Source organism: Silurus meridionalis, chromosome 17 (genome assembly GCF_014805685.1).
Source record: "Silurus meridionalis isolate SWU-2019-XX chromosome 17, ASM1480568v1, whole genome shotgun sequence".
Lineage (NCBI taxonomy): Eukaryota > Metazoa > Chordata > Actinopteri > Siluriformes > Siluridae > Silurus > Silurus meridionalis.
In genome coordinates this window covers 18,118,932-18,128,305 of record NC_060900.1, presented here as the reverse complement: position 1 = coordinate 18,128,305, position 9,374 = coordinate 18,118,932, and positions in this window count along the sequence as shown.

Sequence of the window (9,374 nt, the reverse complement as noted above, 5' to 3'; positions counted from 1 at the left end):
CGAGGATGCCTGAGGAATGGAGAAGGAGTGTGCTGGTACTGGTTTTTGAAAATAGGCAGATGTCCAGACCTGCAGTAACTACAGAGGAATAAAGTTGATCAGCCACACAATGAAGTTATGGGAAAGAGTAGTGGAAGCCAGGCTGAGAGAAGAGGTGACCATCTGTGAGAAACAGAATGGTATCATGGAAGGATGAAGGTGCTTCGAGGAAGAGCACCACAGATGCATTATTTGCTTTGAGGATGTTGATGGAGAAGTATAGAGAAGGTCAGAAGGAGTTGCATTGTGTTTGTGGATTTAGAGAAAGTGTACGACAGGGTGCCGAGAGACAAGTTGTGGTATTTTATAAGAAGGGTCAGGTATATGTGAGGGTGGTGCAGGACATATATGAGGACTGTGTGACAGCAGTGTGCAGTAGGAAAGACAGACTGGTTCAAAGTGGATGTTGGACTGAATTAAGGATCGGCTCTGAGCCCTTTCCTGTTTGCAGTGGTCATGAACAGGTCGACAGACGAGGTAAGACAGAGTATATGTGTGTGAATGAGAGGGAGGGCAGTGGAGAGGTGCGGTTGCAGGGAGAAGAGATGGAGAAGGTGGAGGAGTTCAGGTACCTAGAATCAACAGTGCAAAGTAATGGAGAATGTGTTAGAGAAGTGAAGAAAAGAGTGCAGGCAGGGTGGAGTGGGTGGAGAAAAGTGGCAGGAGTGATTTGTGATAAAAGGGTATCTGCAAGAGTGAAAGGGAAAGTTTATAGGACTGTGATGAGACCTGCGATGTTGTATGGTTTAAAGACAGTGCATTGAGTAAAAGACAGGAGGTGGAGCTGGAGGTAGCAGAGCTGAAGATGTTGAGGTTTTCGTTTGGAGTGATGAGGATGGACAGGATTAGAAGCGAGTTTATTAGAGGGACCGCACATGTGGGTCATTTTGGAGACAAGGTGAGGGAGGCGAGATTGAGATGATGTACAAAAGAGGGACATGGGGTATATCAGTAGGAGAATGCTGAGCATGGAGCCACCAGGAAGGAGGTATAAAGGAAGGCCAAGGAGGAGGTTTATGGATGTGGTGAGGAAGACATACAGGTAATTGGTTTGAAAGAGGCAGATGTAGAGGACAGGGGATTATGGAGATAGATGATCTGAGAAGACCAAAAGATGAAAAGAAGAAGAAGAAGACGAAAAGAAGAAGAAGAAGAAGAAGAAGAAGAAGAAGAAGAATTTAAGTCTTGTATACAATTCAGAAAATAATTTATTATTATTCTTAAAAACTTGGCAGTTAAAAAATTTCTTGACTGATTATGATTTTTACATTATCATACCAATTCATGCTTTTAACTATGAGTCAAGAAATTTTGTAACATGAGTGAATTCATTCAAATAAATGTCAAGCAAGTTAATGTATCAAATATGTGAATTCATATGTCCAAGAATATATTTAAAACATTTTTAAATTTTAAAATTGTCTCTTAGCGATGCATACCTAAGTTAACTAATCTAATGTAATCTATTTATGTACATATTTTAATAGTAGTCAATTGCAGTATAAGTAGTATATGTGTATCAATACCCCATGTCGACAAACTGCATTCTTAAAATTACAGCACAAGTTGATCAAAAAATCCCTCAAAAGTACAATTAAAAGACATTCCATGTATATTTAAATGAAGCTTAATTAGAATTTAAACATATTTAAGTGTTACCTTAAAGATAAATTAGAACAACATTCATCATGTATTATTCTATGTATAAAGTAATAACATGTACTGGTCATATTACTTATTATAATTGCTTTTTAAAAATACACTTTTCTTTTACCAGAGTCTAAAGCCTAGAGAGACATTTTGCTGCATACTGAATGAAAGTCTGTTGTTAATAAATGTTTTTACTTTTTTAATTATAAGGACATTGCTGATCCAATTTCATCAGCTTTCACAATAGCTGTTTGTTTCATAGTAATTAGGGTAAAGCTTAGGAACAGGCCATGTTAAATAAACTCTGTATTTCACCAGTAACTTCTAGTGACTTCTTGTAAAAAAAAAAAAAACTGAAAAAAAAGGGTTGAAGGGAAAACACATTGTAAAGGTGAGGGCTCATTAAATGCTTGCTAAATGCCGGTTAGCTGAATAAGGCTATGAAATCAGCAGCTGATGTAGGTTGATTTTAGGTGAAATGGTCTAGGCAATCATATTCCTTCAAATTTAATCGTCTCATACTATGACTAACAGTGTTTTGAGAAAAAGTAAGGTGATAGTGAGGTCAGTAAACTGATCTCATGCTCAGGGTGCCCTGGACTTAATGGCCACTTGTGACAACACATGCACTCATGACAACCTGCTCCTAGAGCTCTTAGCATCAGATGAGGGAAGTTGGAAGTGTGCATCTTGTTGGCCATGATGGAAGTAATTACTCAGAGAAATGAAGGCATGAGAGTGAACGATCTTAAATGCTACAGTCCTCGTACTTTCAGCCTCACTGCCTAAGCAAATAACATTCTCTCCCTGCCTAATCAGGCACTTCCCTTTTCCTGGGAGCTCAAGGAGAAAATGGCCTTGCAGGGTAAAAAATGCTTAATGCGATACAGCTTTTTATTTCAAAGTGGCATAAAAAATGTCGAGACAAATAAGTGGCTTACCATTTTAATGGCATTCCCTCAGTGTGTGGAATAAAAATGACACATTTCAATGCATTGAAACATCTTAATGCACAATTTATCTGTCAGCTGCACTCCTGGCCCCAATAATAATCTTGCGGCTGCACAGGGAGCCAGCAGGCCTAAACTCACTTTATTCCAGGTATTTTCAGTGCACAGTTAAATCCTGCAGATGATTACCTAAATATTTTTATACTCTGACTTGCTCTGTAAAATTAGCTCTGGAGTTAGATTTTCTCATTCTCTTGCATACAGATAGTCAGCGTCTCATTGAGGATTTTGGGAGAAAAGAGACAATGAGGAAATATAGCGAAAGAGAGAGGGAGAGAGAGAAAAGCGAGAGAGAGAGAGAGAGAGAGAGAGAAAGAAAGGGAGGGAGAGAGAGAGAGAGAGAGAGAGAGAGAGAGAGAGAGAGAGAGAGAATCAGGAAACATAAAAGATGTTGAGAAAGAAGAATAAAGTAGCCAGTTTTGACTCAACATTGGAGGAAATTTTCAGCATCTCTCATGTTATCAGCATGAGATTAGGTCCTTTCAGACAAGCAGAGACTACAAATTGTTATACACATTCCTCTGTAAATTTTATAGTAGGAGAAAGTAGGGCAGAGTTGTGAATACTGACTTTTTTTCCTGAAAATCATAGGCTAGGTAGGTAAAGGAAGCAGGAAACAAACATTCACTTTTCAACCTCTAAACAATGAATCCAAACTAAAATGTGGTATGTAGGTATAAATAAATAAATAACCTGAGACATTACTGAATGATTATTTTCTATCAAAATGCTTTGTCTATAACCCTTCACCATTGCTTATGTGCATCTATCTTTCTGTCTATGCTTCATGGCATAAACAAACTTCACTGACTGGCTCAAGGTCTATTGACAAATCCTCTGTGGATTTGACTGAGTATTTTCAAAAACTGGGCAAGCAATATGAGGCTATTGATTTTCTGCCATATTCAAAAGGATTAAGGCTGCCATAAAGGCAACAGGAAAGGACTTAATGGGGTCATGTGTGCATGCTAAACTTTGATATCTATTACTTTTCCTTTTATTCAAACCCATTCATCATGGTTGTGCTCCGGTGGATGGATGGTTGATACCTGAAGGTTATCTGTCTTATAGATTTCAGAGGCCCAGCTCCTGCCACTGTGTCCTCAATAAGAAATGTCCATTATCACAGCTGAGCACAGCTTCACTCAATCACCACACGACAAGGTGAAGGAACTCGATCAAGGTATTAGGCTTTTTTTTTTTTAACATCCAAAGAGCAGTGGTTAAATCTTTGGATTTAGTACGCTCAGAACTTTTTAGAGCACCACATTTTGGTGTCCTAATGTTTGCATGATATATCTAATAGACTTCGAAGCAATAACTAAAATTGTGATGCCTTTAAATGCTCTAGCTCTTGCCATTTTAGAGATGCTTTAGATTTTGCTGTTACACGGTCCACTTGATATGAACTTTAAGATGTGCCAAGTGTTTAATGCATCAATATCACTGAGGAGTTCCACTTGAGCCACCTATACAGCCAGATCACTCTGAAGTGTGTGTGTGATTTGTTAAGGGGATAGTTGAGGATGGGGGGTGTTTTGCTTCTGTGTGCTATAATGCTGAGGCGCTGTAGCTCTCTGCTTGAATTGGTCTCCTTCGGCAGAACATGTCCAGTGCTCCATGAGAATTTGTAAACTGTTAAAAGGGATCTTTTTTGCTACAGGGTTGAATTCTGCCCTCATTTCCTGCCATGTAGTGACATTCGCACGCTTATGCTAAACTTCTCAGAGGCACACAAGGACAGGACCCCCATCCTTGACAACACAGCTGCCATCTGAGAAACAAAACAGCTTTTCTCCGCTTTAGATGCATGCCCAGAACCTAGCATATGGGAGACTAGAACACAAAACCCAGTGACTTACAGAAAATCTACTAGGGAGAATGAGTGTATGTGTGAGAGAGAGAGAGACAGAGGGAGAAACAGAAGGAGAGAAAGAAACAGAATCAGAAGAAAGAGAGAGAGAGAGAGAGAGAGAGAGAGAGAGAGAGAGAGAGAGAGAGATTGAGAGAGAGAGAGACCTGCGGCTCCCCCTGCAGCAGTGCTGTATTTTGTGGAAGTTGAATTGCAATATCTAATCCTATACTGCTGTCCCTGCTCTCTTGCAGATCCCCAACTCAGTCCCACACTGCCTTCCATCATCCATTCCAGCACTCTCCAGTTGAGATTAAACCACGGAGCCAGACAACTAATACTTCAAATAACTCCAGTACAGTGCAACAGTAGAGGATCCGGTTTTCCATCTGCTGAAACATCGCCTCCTTTTCCATCTCTGACTGGCTAATGAGGGATAGGTATGCCTCTCAGTAATGAAAGAAGCTTAAATTGCGTCAGCTCCGATTTGAAGGGTATCAGCGGCGTCTTTCCTTGGGTTTATACGGAAGATGTGTGCTCAGGGTATTAGAGTTTTGTTGAAGGAATTGCTCCTTCCTTTTCAGGGAAACTCTGAACACATACAACCAGCTGACACCCGCCTCCTGTCACTAACTTCTCTTTTCTCTGCTGCCTTGGCAACTAGGTGTGTGTGTGTGTGTGTGTGTGTGTGTGTGTGTGTGTGTGTGTGTGTGTGTGTGTGTGTGTGGAGAAAAACTGAGTTTTTCTAAAGCTGGCATCTATCCTATCAGACCACAACAGCTTCCATCCTGGTGTGCTCAAACTTAGCGCTTTCTCTCCTTTTTTTCCCCTCCACATGCAAATGAATACAAAAATCCCATTAAAAATTTCTGGCAAAATGTTGCAACATCTCAATTGACCCAAATGGATTAAAAGTCATCAGAACATGTTTATGGTATTGCCATGCTCATTTCCTCCAGGGTCGTGCCAAAAAATTAGACTGAGATTTCGAATGTGATGAGTTCTCCACTGCCTAAGTCCCTGCTGGAAGCCCCCAAAATATTTACTATTAGAATGCTTGGAGAAATCTCTCAGCTATGTGCTGTGAAGGAGTAAAAGATTTCATACAAGCTTCATGTCTTCAGATATATGAAGACATGGATATCCAGCTATTGGAGATTGCAATATCCCTTATTTGAGTTATTTTATAATATATTCATACTCCGCCTCTCACCATGTGAAACAGTTTGAAATCAGAGACAAATGTTTTGTGCAATTTTTTGGTAAATTTTACATATAAATTAGGTTCAACAAAACAGTTTAGGCAGATGGTATAGACAAAACGATAAGAGATTAATTAACAAAATATGAGTTGTAGATATAAATTTATGGTTAACAAAAAAAAACATCGACTTCTTACATTAAAAGCTTGTGTACTTTATATTGCTATGAAACTCTTTTCATCTTTGAATCATGTATACAGGTGCACTTTGCAGATAAACCATTACTGACTGTGGCCCATCTGTTGCTTTGAACAATTTCTCAGCTGTACTCTACCTTCACTAGTAGCCTAGAAAGCAACACAAAGAAATGCAAATCGCTATGTACGTGCGCAACACGGATTTCAGGGACAGCCGCATGTGACGAGTGTTATTAAATTGAAATTATTTAATTTTGATGCAGTGTAGTATAATGGTGGTTAAATGACACATCCAAACAATTGACTCAAATGATCCCTTACTTCCAACAATCCAAACTTTTGCCTTAATTAGTTTTGTGGTTTCATTTTATGATTAAGTAATCATAATAATAAAGATACATTACAGAGAAAAACATAGCTCAAGAAGCACTAATAGCCCAATAATCTATGTATCATGCATAACATTCAATATTCACACTTCACGCATTATTAATACACTACTAAACTTGTTTTATATATATATTTTTACATTTACATATATTTCCTGTACACATACATGTATATAGGCACAGGGCCTGTGTCTGTTCTTTGCTCAGAAGAGGCGGCTCTATGGCAACAGCGCAATCCAGCATTAGGATTCAGCTGATGTTCTAAGTGCCACAATACAAGCCACAGGTTTCTTGGGGAATCTCCTCCAAGCTGAGCTTCCAAGGTGAGCATGCTTGTGCGTCAGGAGTTGGGAATCAGAGATAGCAGCAAGAAGCTATTAAAATATGGGCAGGAATTTCTGTTATCAGCCTGACGGGCAGTAGCGAAGGAGGCTTTGTGTTATTACCAAGATAAAATGCAGCACAGGTGCGCAGACAGGAGCAGTGCAGACGTAGGAGGAGAAGGAGGAGAAGAAGAAAAGAAGAGAAGGGGGTGGTTGGAAGCCTAGATTTATAGAATGAGCAAAGCTTAAGTTTATTAAATCTGAAAATTACCAATGTGTGAAATTGTCCAAGTTTATTGTTCTGCAAAGTAAAGTGGTTTGGTGAGTATTAAACAGAGGGAATTACAGGCCAGTAATATTCAGGATTATTATCCCTTTGTTCTATGTCGCTTTTCTATTGTCTTTCTCCCTGTACTTTAATCTGTAAATGAATCTTATAAAATATGTTCTTAGTAACATTTCTTTGGTCCAGGCTCATTACATTTTCTTGCAAATTACAAGACCACATTTCAACTGAAATATCATGGATCCAGGAAATATAGTATATATAAAACATGGTTTAACATACTGTAACTCAGAAAAATGCACAACACTGGGATTTAGGCATGCCAAAATTATTATCATCCATCATCCAAATTAATATGTTCCATTCAATTTTGCAGTGTGGTTGTGGAGATTTGTGCTCATTCAGCCACTAGGACATTAGTAAAGTCAGGTACTGATTTAGGGGGTAGAGGCCTTGGGTGCAGTCAATGTCATAACAAAGGTGTTCACTATGGTCAGAATTCAAAAGCAGGCCACTCAAGATCTTCCAGTCTAATCCATATACCTTCATGCAGCTGGCTTTGTGCACAGGGGCATTATCATGCTGGAACAGGTTTGGGTCCCCTAGCTCAAATGAAGGGAAACTCTAATGCGACTACATCCAAAAGAACATATTATACAATTGTGTGCCTGCAACTTTGTGGTAACAAGTTAAGGAAGAACCGCATATGACTGGTAAATATATAAACAGTATAGCTACACTTTTTAAACTGATGGCATTATCATTTAAAGTTTAAAACTTTCCTGAAAGTAATCACAGAACAATGCATTCTTTACAATTCTTTTGGCAGCACATGGAATGCATTTATATATTGTTTGCATTTACTCATACACACAAATAGTGTACACACCAGGTACACATACTGTACACATACTGTTTATTCTGTAAATGAATTTATTAGCTTACAAATAAGCATAAATGTTTGGTTATTCACATATGAAAATTGTATTTGGCACTTTCATTTATTTATTCAGGATGTGAGAGTTCTATACAATAAAAAGGTTCCATACAAAGGTAAAGTGCTCCCTCCAGTCATAAATAACAAATGGAAATGCCTGGAATAGGATGCAGAGTACAAAAAGAAAGCATGTTTTCTCTCTCTCTCTCTCTCTCTCTCTCTCTCTCTCTCTCTCTCTCTCTCTCTCTCACACACACACACACACACACACACACACACACACACACACACACACACACACACACAAAGGTTGTGATACACTGACTTAGTAATTAAAATTCAAATTAAAACCTATGACGATATCTACACCCAACCAACGTAAGAAAATCTGTTCATGTTTCACAAGGTATGTGTGTGTATATGTGTGTCTTTGTGTATCAACTATATATAATTGTTCTATATTGTTTGTTAATGTGAGGCATATAGACCTTATAGGGCTTAAATGTGTTCACATGCATATACTATCTCTGAAGGACTTAAACAAAACTTTTTATTTATCAGCCCACACTTCTAGTATATCTGTTTAAAGGTGTCACACTCTTGTCATTACTACCTGTGTACATAAGATTAATACACACATATGACTAACCAGAGATAAAAAACAGGATTAGATGGGATAGTAGTAGCTCTGCATCCAGCATGTAATCTCTGACTGCTTACTAATAAAGCTTTTTTTTATTAGGATGCTACATGCAGGATGGAGAAAGCAGCAGGCTGATTCAACTCAGGTCACTGTTTGTGGCTTCTGTGTACGAAATTGTTATTTTATTGATTCAAGTAAGAACTCCAGATGAACCCCTAACTGTGACCTGAGAAAAGTTTTCAAATATATAAGAGGACTGTGTGTACGTGTGTGTATATGTGTGTATATGTGTGTCTTTGTGTATCAACTATATATAATTGTTCTATATTGTTTGTTAATGTGAGGCATATAGACCTTATAGGGCTAAAATGTGTTCACATGCATATACTATCTCTGAAGGACTTAAACAAAACCTTTTATTTATCAGCCCACACTTCTAGTATATCTGTTTAAAGGTGTCACACTCTTGTCATTACTACCTGTGCACATAAGATTAATACACACATATGACTAACCAGAGATAAAAAACAGGATTAGATGGGATAGTAGTAGCTCTGCATCCAGCATGTAATCTCTGACTGCTTACTAATAAAGCTTTTTTTTATTAGGATGCTACATGCAGGATGGAGAAAGCAGCAGGCTGATTCAACTCAGGTCACTGTTTGTGGCTTCTGTGTACGAAATTGTTATTTTATTGATTCAAGTAAGAACTCCAGATGAACCCCTAACTGTGACCTGAGAAAAGTTTTCAAATATATAAGAGGACTGTGTGTACGTGTGTGTATATGTGTGTATATGTGTGTGCATATGAGTGTGCATATGTGTGCATACGTAGGGGGTGTATGT